The sequence below is a fragment of the Rhinatrema bivittatum genome, chromosome 6 (genome assembly GCF_901001135.1).
Source record: "Rhinatrema bivittatum chromosome 6, aRhiBiv1.1, whole genome shotgun sequence".
NCBI lineage: Eukaryota > Metazoa > Chordata > Amphibia > Gymnophiona > Rhinatrematidae > Rhinatrema > Rhinatrema bivittatum.
This window is the reverse complement of record NC_042620.1, coordinates 287,070,128-287,084,469: the sequence shown is the minus strand read 5'-3', so window position 1 is coordinate 287,084,469 and position 14,342 is coordinate 287,070,128. Positions and strand designations below refer to the sequence as shown.

General features: G+C 46.1%; 1 protein-coding gene across 1 annotated transcript in view; it reads right to left on the bottom strand.

The window, feature by feature from the left end:
* The window catches only part of LOC115094360, a 141,132-nt gene that overhangs the window by 73,503 nt on the left and 53,287 nt on the right, over positions 1 to 14,342 (bottom strand). The gene's annotated exons all lie outside the window — the stretch shown is intronic.

Sequence of the window (14,342 nt, the reverse complement as noted above, 5' to 3'; positions counted from 1 at the left end):
ATGAATTACTGGACTTAAACTAAAAAAAAAAAAAAAAAAACTTAACAGCATTTGATAACAATGAAATGAAGGTACTACAGTTTCTCAACTATCCTCCACTTTTTGCCAGGAACTGAAAATTTCAGGAGTTGGCATTTTATGCTGGAAAAAAGAATGATTGTTTACCAGTGAATGGGTCATAGTGAGAGGGTAAGTGGAAGAAAAACAGGGCTAGAAAAACAGAATTGCTTACCTGTAATAAGAGTTCTCCTACGACAGCAGGATGTTGGTCCTCACACATAGGTGACTACATCAGATGGAGCCCACATGAAAAAACTTGACAAAGTTTCTAGAACTTTGATTGGCACACTGAGCATACCCAGCATGCCCTATACCATACATCTATGTGGGATCCCTCTTCAGTCTCGTAATACTGAATTATGAAAATAAAAACAAACATAGGAGAAACCCTACTCCATGGGATGGCAGGCGGGTTTTGTGAGGACTAACATCCTACTGTCCTAGGAGGACATCTGCTACAGGTAAACTCCTCTGCTTTCTCCTAGGACAAGCTGGATGGTAGTCCTCACACATGGGCGAATCCCTAGCTGCAGGCTGCTTCCCAAAACAAATGACCAAGAGACACCTAACCACATGCCAACAGTGGTGCTGGTGGTAACAGAGGGAAACAGCTTGAACCTGAAAAAGGGCCATAGGCAGAGTTGCATTTTTAAACCTGAAAGATTCCTGAGGACTTACTGGCCAAATCAACTCATGCCAGCCATCCCTACCCAGACAAATGTGAGAGGCAAACATGTGGAGGGAACTCCACGTCGCAGCCTTGCAAATCTCTATAGTGAGCTACTGAAGTCACCATGGCTCTGATGAAATGAGCCTTGACATAACCCAAGGTGCAGTCCAATTTATTCTTGTCAAAAGAGAAGAAGAGTCGCATGGACTGTATGACCTTCTGTCCGCTCCAGATGGAAGGCTAAAGCCCTCCTACAATCCAGACAATGTAAGGATCGCTCGCCTTTGTGTGAGCGAAGCTTGGAAAAGAAGATAGGCACACAGTTACCACCTTGGGATGTGTCCGTAGAACCATGGGGTCATGAAAACTTTGTGTATGGAGGGTAAGTTACCAATGCCTGAAACTCACTGACTCTGCGTGCAAAAGTGACTGCTATAAAAAGATATCCTTCCAGGTCAGCAATCTTAGGTCACAGGAGCTCAGCGGCTCAAAGGGAGCCTTCATCAGCTGAGCCAACTCCACGTTAAGGTCCCACGATACCACAGGAGGTTTCAACTGAAACAGACCTCACATGTAGAGCCCCAAAGGATGTACAGAGATGGGTTAACCATCCACCCCCTGGTGGTAAGCCCCAATTGCGCTCAAATGCACCTGGACAGAGTTAGTTTTCAAAGCAGCTTCTGAAAGGTAGAAGAGGTAAATCAAGCAGTTTGCAAGTGGAGTAGGAAAAGGGATCTAAGCCATGCTGTTCACACCAAACTGAAAACCTTTCTAGAGGAAGGCTTTCTTGAAGCCACCAGGACCCAAGATACATTTGAGAGGTCAAGGGGACGCAGGATAAGCCTATCAACATCCATGCCATGATGGACAGAGCCAGGAGGTTGGAAAGCCGCAGCCTGCCCTGATCCTGAGAGGTCCCCAGGCAGATCGGTTCTCTGTTGGAGAGATCTTGCAGGAGTGAAAACCAGATCTGCCCGGGGCCCAATGCAGGGCTATGAGGATCATAGTTTCCTGCTCGTGGTGAAGCTTCATGAGAGTCCTCATCACTAGAGTGATCAGAGGATACACATACAGAAAAGCCCTGGCCCCAGCTGCAGCCGAAGGCAGCCAAGGCTGGAGCTCAGTTTGCTCAATACAGGGAGCAGAAGAGCTTCACCTTGCTGTTGCAGGGGGATGTGAACAGATCCACATCCAGGGTTCCCCAGAGACAAAAAGTTCTGATTTCTCTACCGCATTACCTGAGGGATTAGTTGTTTTGGAGCACTGCTTTTCTAAGTCCAGGTGTGTTCCATTGTTTTAAGATACTTTGTTTCACTGAGTGGTTGTAATGTGTTACAGTATTCATCACTGTTTGCCCTGAAGGCAATTGTAACATTTCTAAAAGAGGCTGAACTGCTACATGGAAACAAACCCCCGGCATTACACAAAATAGGTATTTAAAAGCTGTTTACTTATATACGGATATAGATATAGGCACATACAGATTTAATCAATTTTTCTTATATAAGAAATAAATTCCTTTAAGCCAATTTAGGCCATGCCACCACGATTTACACATTAAGTGTTGTCTAGCGTTAATAATTGTCTGTTTTTTTGGTTTTATATAAGTTATATAATTTCATTGTTTTGGTGTATATGTTTATATTTGTTTTGTTCTGTCAGCCCCTGAAGCAGCTCAGTGAAACTCGGCCTGAGTCGGGCTTTTTATGATGTTTTGTGCAAAATAAAAGAAATCCTGGTGTTCACTGATCCTCTTGTTTTGGTCACAACTATCCATGCGGGGTCCCTCTTCAGTCTCAAATTACGACAAAAGTAAAACAAACAAGGAGAAAGCCAACTCTACCAGGTGGTGGGCAGGTTTCATGAGGACTAACATCATCCTGCTGACCTAGAACACTTGTTACAGGTAAGCAACTCTTTCTCCTAGGACAAGCAGGATGGTAGTTCTCACATGTAGGTGAATACCTAGCTACAGGCTGCTCCCTAACAATCACAGGACAAAAACAGCCCCTAACCAGGTGCCAATGGGCACAGCAAACTAGTGCTGGTGGTAAGAGGGAATCAGCCTGAACCCAAACAAGGGGCCTGGAAGTTGGAAGAGTTGTGTTTAATTACTGAAAAGATTCTGCAGGACCGATTGACTGAAATGGCTGACATGTCAGCCTTCTGTCCAAGCAGTAGTGTGAAGCAATGGTGTGGAGAGAACTCCATGTCGCAGCCTTGCACATCTCATCTACAGGGACTGCTTGCAAGTGGGCCACAGAGGCTGAGATGGATCGAATGGAATGAGCCTTGACATGGTCTCCCAGCTGTAGCCCTACCTGTGTATAGTAGAGATGAAGTCCGCTAGCCAGTTTGACAAGGTCTGCTTGGATACATAAGAATATGCCATACTGGGTCAGACCAAGGGTCCATCAAGCCCAGCATCCTGTTTCCCAACAGTGGCCAATCCAGGCCATAAGAAGAACTGGGCAAGTACCCAAAAACTAAGTCTATTCCATGTTACCGCTGCTAGTAAAAGCAGTGGCTATTTTCTAAGTCAACTTAATTAATAGCAGGTAATGGACTTCTCCTCCAAGAACTTATCCAATCCTTTTTTAAACAGCTATACTAACTGCACTAACCACATCCTCTGGCAACAAATTCCAGAGTTTAATTGTGTGTTGAGTGAAAACGAACTTTCTCCGATTAGTTTTAAATGTACCACATGCTAACTTCATGGAGTGCCCCCTAGTCTTTCTATTATTCAAAAGAGTAAAAAGCCGATTCACATCTACCCGTTCTAGACCTCTCATGATTTTAAACACCTCTTTCATATCCCCCCTCAGCTGTCTCTTCTCCAAGCTGAAAAGTCCTAACCTCTTTAGTCTTTCCTCTTAGGGGAGCTGTTCCATTCCCTTTATCATTTTTGGTAGCCCTTCTCTGTACCTTCTCCATTGCAATTATATCTTTTTTGAGATGCGGCAACCAGAGTTGTACACAATATTCAAGGTGCGGTCTCACCATGGAGCGATACAGAGGCATTATGACATTTTCCGTTTTATTCACCATTCCCTTTCTAATAATTCCCAACATGGTTTGCTTTTTTGACTGCCGCAGCACACTGAACTGACGAAGAACCGATGTTGAAAGAAATGAAGAGCTGCGTGGATTATCTGTGGCCTGCTGTTCGTTCCAGGTAGAAGGCTAAGGCCCTTTTGCAATCTAGGCTGTACACAGCCCGCTCACCCCAGTGTGAATGAGGCTAAGGAAAGAAGGTGGGCAGAATGATTGAATGATTAAGGTGGAAATCAGTCACTACCTTCGGCATGAACTTAGGGTGTGTGCATAGAACTACCTGGTCATGAATGAGCTTCCTGTAGGTTGGATGACACCAGAGCCTGAAGCTCATTGATTGAGTGCAGAAGTAACCACTACCAAGAAAAGCCCCTTTCAGGTCAGAAACTTCAGGTCACAAGCATGTAAATGCTCAAAGGGAGCATTCATCAGACTGGCCAAGACAACGCTGAGGTCCCAGGAAACCGCAAGGGATCTCAGGGGAGTTTCAGCTGGAGTAGACCCTGCATGAAACTGCCCACAATAGGCTGCCCCAAAATTAGTGAACCATTCACCCCTTGGTGGTAGGCCCTAATTGCACTCAGATGTACTTTGACAGAGGTGATCTTCAGGCCAACCTCCAATAGGTGCAGCAGGTAATCTAATAGCTTAGAGGTGGAGAAACACACAGGTTCAGCCCCTGGCTCTTGCACCAAAAAGGATAATCTCTTCCATTTCAGGCTGTAAGACCTCCTAGTGGAAGGCTTCCTGGACTCCAGTAGGACCCAAGACAAGCCCTCCAAGAGATTCAGGGGGTGCAAGATCACCCTTTCAACATCCAAGCCATAAGGGATAAGGCCTGGAGGTTGGGATGGTGCAGTCTTCCTCAATCCTGCATTATGAGGTCCAGGTATGTTCCCAGATGGATCGGCATTTGCAGGGAGAGATCTTGCAGGAATGGAAACCAGACCTGCCAAGGCCAATAGGGTGCGATGAGAGTCATGGTCTCCTGGTCCTACTGGAGCTGTAGGAGAATCTTTGACACCAAGGGAAGCGGAGGATAGACATACAAGAGGCCCATGCCCCAGTGGCAGGTAAAGGCATCCGATGCCGTCCTGCCATTCCCACAGGCTAGGGAGCAGAACTGACCTACTTTCTTGTTGCAGGAGGAAGCAAAGAGATCCATACCAGGTTCCTCAGATGGAAGATCCGGTTCACTACCTCCTGCTTCAGGGACCACTCATGCGGTCAAAAGACATGACTTAAATCTGCTAGCACATTCTCCCGTCCGGTACATGTCTCTGAGAAGGATGCCTTGGAACAGAGCCTACGACCATATTTAGACCACCTCCTGACAAAAAGGAGGCATGATCCTGTGCCTCACTGCTTGAGATACCACATAACCACTTTGCTAGCCAGTGGATCTCGAAACACCCAAAGGACAGGCATGATCGCTCGTAGCACCAGCAAGTTTATCTGGCACCATTCTTTGAGCTGACTAGTGACCCTGGGTATGAAGATCCTCAACATAGGCCCCCCTGCCCAGGCAGGAGGCATCTGTGGTGAGTACAACTTGAGTGGGAGGAGCCTGAAACAGAACCCCCACCCCCAAGTTGAACAGAGCCACCCACCATGATAGGGAGTCCCGAAGTGGCAGAGTGACTGATGTGCATCTGAAGGTCCTGAGTGGCCTGGTACCATTGGACCGCAGGGTCCACTGTAACCTGCACATTTGCAGGACAGCAAGGGAAGTGACATGGATGGTTGCAGCCATGTGTCCCAACAAGTGTAACATGCTGTGCCAAGAGATCTGGCAACTCAGAGAGAAGCTAAGCTGAGTGCCCGATACCGGGGCAAAAATGCCTGAGCCATGTCAAACCTGACACCAATGAAGTCCAGTTGCGGTGACAGTACCAGCTGGGACTTTAGGTAGTTTATTAGAAAATCCAGTGTCTCCAAGACCAAATGGTGGCATGAAAGGACTGCAATGTTTGTTTCCTACCTGGAGGCACACTTGATGAGTCGTCCAGGTAGAGAAAGACCTGCACTTGCAGCTCCCTCAGATAAGCCGCCACTACCACCAGGCACTTCGTGAAGATGCAGGGTGCAGAAACCAGACCAAAAGGGTAGCACCCAGTACTGAAAATAGTTTCTGCCCACCTCAAAATGGAGGTATTGCCCGTGGAGATGGGCAATCTCTATGTGGGCATAGGAGTCTCTTAGATCGAGGGAGCAAAGCCAGTCTCCCTGTGTAGGAGAGGAATAAGGGTATCCAGCAAGACCATCTTGAAATTCTCCTGTTTGAGGAATTTGTTCAAGGCCCTCAAGTCCAAATATCAGATGAAGGCCTCCTGTTATCTTTGGGATGAGGAAATATTTGGAGTAGATGATGCTTCCCCACTTACCAGGTGGGACGGATGCAACAGCCCTGGCCATTGTAAGAGTGGAGAACTCTTTGAATAATATTTCCTGGTCTGCTGAGGACCCCCCCCCCCCCAAGAGGGGCATGGGGAGAGCCCGGAGGTACCTCCTGGAAATTTAACCTGTACCCCCAAATGGAGAAAAACCACCAGTCCGCCCCGAACCGGAGGGTCCACTGCCAGCAGCATGAGTAGCTGGCTTAGACTCCCTCTCAGCCAGTCAAAAACCGGTAGCAGGAGTCTGCTACAGCATCAGCTGAGTTCTAGGGGCACACATCTGTCGAGGGTGATTCCTAGGCCCAGCCCACTGACTGTGCTCTACTTGCTGGAGGGTAGTATTTTCTCAGGCAGTAAGAGGGGTGTCAAGGCACCTGCCTCGAATATATTTTGCCAGAGGACCGTGGGTAAGAGGTACTAGCTGAAGGATGCTGCAGGGTCTCATGATGATCTTTCAGCTGTGCTACTGCATCCTGTTGTGTCCGTCTGTGCTAGATGGCTTTGCCTCGTTTGCCTCACCTTGTTCATGGCTCCTCCTGCCTACCTTGGGGGAAATGGCTACCGCCGCGTCTACAAACCACCCTCTTCGGCGTCCCCGGAACGGCTATGATACTGCCTTCCGCCATGCTCCTCCCAAAGTCCTACTTGGGTGCGCGCGTGCCATCCACATCTTTATTCCAGCATTGGTGCGAACCTCGGGGGTGTTCCCCTCTTCTGACATCATGCCATCCGGGTATATAGCTTGTACTTTGTTGCTAGCTCAGTGAGTTTGCAAACGTTTGGTTTCGGCCAGTCTAAGCTACTTTGCCGCTTCCGTGCTGCCGCTGGAAGCTCCTTCTCTGGGTAACTGCTAACCTGGGTACCCGCTCCTCAGGGGCCCTCTGCTTTATTTCAGGTGCCTTACAGGGATCAGGTATTCGCTCCGAGGGCCTGCTCTCCCTGCCTCGGTGTCTGTCCCATTATCATACCTACAGCAACCTTCTAGTGAGTAGTCTAACTTTCAGTCTCTCACATTCACAGTACTGCCTTGCTGGGAAACCTGCACCGGAATCCCCCTATACCAACGGGGTGAGAAGGCTCACCTCTGCAGAGGGTCCTGAGACTGCTACATCCAGACTGCCTCACTACTGCCATCTCTAGTGTTATCCTTCAAAGCTGTTTAACAAAAGAACCAACTGTTTGTGCATCCTGAATCTAGCCCAGTACTGTGGCTCCTCCCCATGGGCCTAGTCACCTGCCACAGTACACAAGGATCCACCCAAACACCACTTAACCATAACACATCTTTAATCTTGTCTCCGAAGAGATTCTCCCCAGTACAAGGCAAGTCTGCAATAGACTTGCACTTCCGGTTGGAGGCCTGTAGCCAGGCCATACGATGAGACTGATGCCTGCTGCAGCCACTCTTGCCGCTTTCTCAAAGACATCATACCCAGAGCTAATTTCATGTTTGTCGCATTCCAAATCTTCACAACCTTCAGGAAGTCCTCCTGGAGTTGAGGGAGGCGATCTACAAATTCCTGAACCTGCTTCCAGAGGTTTCTGGAATACTGGCTCATATACAGTTGGTAGTAGGCAATGCAGGCCGCCATGGAGCCCTGGAAAACCTTGCGGCCCAAGTCATCTAGGGCCATGTGCTCACAGCCTAGAGGAGCTGAGGCATGTGTTTGAGACCTCTTTGCCTTCTTGAGGGGGACTCCACTACCAGACTGGTTCGGGAGCGGACACTGCTCAAATCCCGTAGTTGGCTGCACAAGATACACTGCACTGGTTTTCCGGTTTACCAGAGGAACTGAGATGGGGTGTTCCCAGATCCAGGCAAATGTTTTTGACTATATCATGGACCAGAACTGCAACTGCTGCCTTAGGAACATCCATGAACAAGAAGATCTCCAGCATCTTGTGTCTGGAGTTTTCTTGAGTCAGGAGCTGGAAGGGCACAGACTCTGCCATGACAAACAAATCCTGGTAATGTCAAGTCCTCTTGAGGAGAGGGTTCAGAAGGTAGGTCCTCAGAGTCCTCTGAGGAAGAGATGGAAGGCACATGTTCCCAAAGATCATAAGGGAATCATCCTCACTCAGATCTCCTGGCGAGATCGGTGGGGGAGCCCGAAGTGTGGTCTTGTGCCAGGGGCACAAAGCGCCCCAAGGGCACAGATATAGACAGCAGCAATGGACCCAGCAGCTCAGAGCAGGGCAGCTGCAGAATTGGCAATGGAAGAACTACTACTCGCCCCGACAGCCCTCCTATACAAGGAATCTGTGATGGGAATGGTTCCGATCACGTCCTCTCTGGTGTCCCCCATGGCAGCAAGGTTCCCAGGGCATTGGCATGGGTTGTATCAGGAGTGCACTAAGGAAGAAATCCAACTGCTCCAGCAACTGTGCCAGCATGGACTACACAGGCTCCGGAAGCATGGCAGTAGCCCAAGGGATCCGGCGGTGCAATGTTTTGTAGGGCTCATCCTACTGACTCCTCCTTGAAGACTGCCAATGACAGGACAGTTTGAAGAGGTGGCATCATAATTCGGTCTCCCTCGGAGAAAAAAACAATGAGTGCATGGCTAGATGCTCCAGGGGTTACTGATAAGTGTTGGTCTAGTACCTAGATTAATGTTAATACAGCCCTGAAGAAGACTGGTGCCAGGCACCGGAATTTATGAAGACCAGCTTGGGCCCTTGGCCTCTATGCCTCATTGGTATGGGGCCACTGGCTCTTTCCTGAGCTTGGAGTCATGGGAGAAAGGTGACCACTGCCAGTGCTTCGGACTTCCCACAATGCTCAGCCCAGTCTTTCTCCAGCATCAAGGGAGATGACAACGATCCAGACCTAGAGTAGGAAGAAATAGACACAGGCCAATTTCCAGCACTTAATTCAACCTAGGGAATCCGCAAAGAAAAGGACGCCTCTTAACTAGGGCCGAGAGAGTATAGAGGAACCTGGTATGAGAAAAGTAACAAGAAAAGAACTCAAAACAGTTTTCCGAAAAGAAAAAGCATGAGCATCACACCTGCGAGACGAACGCTCCACGGAAAAAAAGACTGAAGAGGGACTCCATTTGGACGGAAGGACAGTGGCATGCTCAGTATGCGTAGTCAAAGTTCTAGAAACTTTGACAGAAGTTTTCTGTGCTGGTCTCCATCTGATATCCCCCACATGTGAGGACTACCATTCTGGTTGTCCTAGGAGAAGGAAGATTGACAAACCTGGGAGCTTCATTTTGCTCACATTTGAGACTAGAATGACAGTAGGAACTTGGAAGTGCACTCATTGTTTTTTTGACACACATGGCAGATCCAAAAATTGCAATGAAGGCACTGCTGTGCATCTCCAACAGGTAGGTGTATGTCTTCCTGGCTCAGTCACCTCACCTTGTTGTGGCAACTGTCTATACAAATGATGCACAAGTGCCTGCATGGAAATTACTGGCACTACCATGTGTGCCAGAAAACAATGAGAAATTACTACTTTCCTGATAATTTCCTTTAGGATAGACAGATGAATCCAGAACCAGTGGGTTATGCACCTCTGCCAGCAGATTGAGACTGAGCAAATTTGACATCACAGTATATGTGTATTCTCTGCGAAAGCCAACTGTGGTCACAATCAAGTTCTTTTGTAACTTGTAGTTCCAGTACTTAGCCAACAAGAAACTAAGCTAAGCCAAAGGCTGTATTAACATTAATCTAGGTACTAGACCAACACTTATCAGTAACCCCTGGAGCATCTAGCCATGCAGGAGGACCATAGCACAATCATTCAGCAGTCAAGGACAGGAAGCTGTATTCATCTGTTTGTCCTAAAGAAAAAAGGAAATCAGGTAAGTAGTAATTTCTCATTTCTTAGCATACAGACAGATGAATCTAGAACCAATGGGATGCACCCAAGCTACTCCCGAATAGGATAGGAGACTACCCGTGGTCCAGTCAAACTGCACATGCAAAGGCTGCATCCTCCTGGGCCTGCACATCCAGATAATACCTGGAAAAGGTGTGTAAGAAGGACTAAGTCGCAGCTTGGAAAATGTTGACGGGAGAATCTAACTTCCACCCATGACACTGCCTGAGCCCTAGTGGAATGAGCCCTAACTTGACTAGGCAACAGCTGTTCAGCATCCACATAAGTGGCTGTGACTACCTCCTTAATCCAGTGAGTTTTCGTAGGGAAGACAGCTCACCCTGTTTACCCTTCTCTGTACAGGGTCTTCCATGATGGAAAGAAATACGACAAGTGAGGTAATCAAATTTGCAGATGATACAAAATTGTTCAGAGTAGTTAAATCACAAGCAGATTGTGATAAATTGCAGGAAGACCTTGTGAGGCTGGAAAATTGGGCATCAAAATGGCAGATGAAATTTAATGTGGACAAGTGCAAGGTGATACATATAGGGAAAAATAACCCATGCTATAGTTACACAATGTTAGGTTCCATATTAGGTGCTACAACCCAAGAAAGATCTAGGTGTCAGAGGATAACACATTGAAATAGTCGGTGCAGTGTGCTGCGGCAGTCAAAAAAGCAAACAGAATGTTGGGAATTATTAGAAAGGGAATGGTGAATAAAACAGAAAATGTCATAATGCCTCTATCGCTCCATGGTGAGACCGCACCTTGAATACTGTGTACAATTCTGGTCGCCGCATCTCAAAAAAGATATAATTGTGATGGAGAAGGTACAGAGAAGGGCAACCAAAATGATAAAGGGAATGGAACAGCTCTTGTATGAGGAAAGACTAAAGAGGTTAGGACTTTTCAGCTTGGAGAAGAGACGGCTGAGGGGGGGATATAATAGAGGTGTTTAAAATCATGAGAGGTCTAGAATGGGTAGATGTGAATCTGTTTTTTACTCTTTCGGATAATAGAAAGACTAGGGGGCACTCCATGAAGTTAGCATGTGGCACATTTAAAACTAATCAGAGAAAGTTTTTTCACTAAACGCACAATTATACTCTGAAATTTGTTGTCAGAATGTGGTTAGGGTAGTTAGTATAGCTGTGTTTAAAAAAGGATTGGATAAGTTCTTGGAGAAAGTCCATTACCTGCTATTAAGTTGATTTAGATAATAACCACCGCTATTATTAGCTACGGTAACATGGAATAGACTTAGTTTTTGGATACTTGCCAAGTTTTTATGGCCTGGATTGGCCACTGTTGGAAACAGGATGCTGGGATTGATGGTCCCTTGGTCTGACCCAGTATGGCATGTTATGTTCTTATCTAGAAACCTCCAGATACCTCTTATGTCTCATAACAGCCAAGGATAGCAACAGGTGATATTTCTCCACATTTCTCTTCCTATCTAGAAACGGCAGGAAAATAGACTGATTAAAGTGAAAATCTGAGACCACTTTTAAGAAGAAGGAAGGAAGGAAACGCAACTGTTATCACCCATTGAGTCACTCAAAGGAACGGTCCCAGCAAGACAAGGCCTGCAGCTTGGATTTTCTACATACAGAACAAACTGCCTCAAGAAACACAGTTTAAGGTCAGTAACACAAGGAAAGTTAAACATTGGTTGAAACTTAGGGCCTGCTAAGAAATTCCAAACCATAATACAACTCCACAAGAAGGACGAAGATGTTTCGCTCCTTTCAAGAAATGGGCCACATCTGGATGAGCCAACAAGGGAACACCATTTACCTGACCCCTGAAACAGGCAAGAGCCACTACCTGTACCGTCAAGGAATTAAGGGCCAACCATTTATTCAATCCATCATGCAAAAATTCCAAAATGAGCAGGATCTTAACCGAATGTGGAAGAACCCCTCGATCTTCACACCAAGCCTCAAACACTCGCTAAACCTGCAATTAGGCTAAAGAAGAACTCTCTCGCCCATAGCAAGGTGGCAATCACTGCAGTAGAATATCCATGCTTCAGGCATTTTGAAAAAGTTGTATCTTGAAAAATCTGTTTGACAACTTCACTGTTGCTTTAATTTTAACAGTGTGAATGAGTGAGTTTTATGACACTTATGTGATTTGATGAAAACATTTGGATAATAAAGTTTTGTAACCTCTCATATGGTTTATGTATAGTGTACCTGAAGATTAGCCATCTTCCAATGTAACCCCAATATTTAAAAACAAACAGTTGTAGGGGTGATCTGGGAAGCTATAGACCAGTGAGCCTGACTTCAGTGCCAGGAAAAATCATGGAAACTGTTAAAGAATAAAATCACAAAACATTTAGACAGACATGGTTTAATGGGACAGCCAGCATGGATTTACCCAAGGAAGTCTTGGCTCACAATTTTTTTTTTTTTTTTTTTTTTTTTTTTTTAACAAAGGCTTCATAGTGAATACATTGAAATCTGCTCAGTGTACCATGGTGATCAAAAGAGCAAGCAATGTTAGAAATTATTAGGAAGGAAACAGCAAATAAAAAATAATGGATGTCATAACGCCTCTATCGCTCCATGGTGAGACTGCATCAAATACCTTATGCAATTCTGGTCACCACAATTAAAAAAAAAAAAAAGATTTAGTTGCACTGGAGAAAGTACAGAGAAGGGTGACCAAAATAAGGGCATGGAACAGCTGCCCTGTGAGGAAAGGCGAAGGAATTTAGGGCTATTCAGTTTGTATAAGAGATGACAGATGGGGGATATGATAGAGGCCCTCAATCATGAAAGGACTAGAACAGGTTAATGTAAATCGGTTAATTTACTCCTCATAATAGAACTAGGGGGCACCCCATGAAGCAAGCAAGTAGCTCATTTAAAACAAATTGAAGAAAAATTTCACTCCGCTAATAGTAAAGCTCTGGAATTCATTGCCAGAGTATGTAGTTAGGGTAGTTAAACAGGGTTTAAAAAAGTTTTGAATAAGTTCCTAGAGGAAAAATCCATAAACTGCTAATAATTAATAAGCAATAGTAGCTTGAGATTAAATTTAAAAGTTTGGGTACTTGTGACTTCGATTCACCACTGTTGGAAACAGGCTTGCTGGACCCTTGGTCTAGCCCAGAATGGCATATCCTATGTTATGTGCACATCCTTCAAGACCACTCCCTCCCTCCACGGGGATAATCGTCCATTTTGGAGACTGCACACTCAAGCGCATCCATTTTCATAAAACGCAACCGCTCTCTTGCCACTGGATCTAAAGGGTACAGGCCTTCCAAGACTCTTCCCCTTTTGAAATTAGCCTCTGGGATGCTCCACCCAAAAAAAAAAAAAAAAAAAACCAATCAATTCTTGAATGGCCTCCATAACAGGGAAATAAGAGATTTTACACAAAGAAACCAAAATGGGATTTTTCTTTGGCTCAGACATGGATTCAGCCCAAGGGACTCCCAGCATCTTTAGTGTCTGGGAAATCAAGAGCCGGTAACTCATCTCAATGAAAAAGCCACAACAGTCCTATACGGTTCCAATCTCAAAGGAATTTCCCCATCCTCCAGGGAGTAAGGATCCGATTCATCATCCGTGCCATCTGGGTCCCTATCAGGAAGATCGGCTACTGATCTAGGTGTACTTTGGCTCTTAACTGCAGAACTTGTGACTGATCTGGCAAGATTGGTTGGGACCAAGGTCTGCAATCCTTGAAAAAGGTTCCACCCAAGAAAATGCAGAACCAGAAGACACTTGTCCTGTGCCCACTGAAGTACCTTCCCTGGCTGATGAACCAGTTAAGGGAGTTCCAAGGTCAGGCACCCCTTGACATATCTTTACCCAGGCCCTCATCAGGCTGGGAAGAACCGGCTTAGTAAAACACGACAAAGGCAATTCTCCCTAAGCCTCCAAGCAACACTGGCACAAATTAGAGGGAACATCAGGCTAAGAAGCAGCACAGAGGATAAGGCACTTAGGTTTCTTAGCTATAGGCACCTCAATTTGTCAGTATGCTTAGATTACTGAAAGGTGTGCGTCCAGTTGAATTTGCACTGTAAAAAAGTAGGTGTCCAAAATTTAAACATACAACCCTAAGCCTTGTTGAAAGCCCAAAAGCTAAACGCCCTCAATGTCGCCCAGATTGTGTATAGGAAAGCGCATGTCTAAATTAGTCATTGCTACCAGACACCCAAGCAGGTGTTCAACTAAGTACCCAAAAACAGGGCGCCCAACTGGACACAGCCGGGCGCACTCGCATGAACTTACAGTCCTGAAGAGGGTAACCAAGCGTGCAGGAAACACACAAAAATGCTGACGTGGCCTAC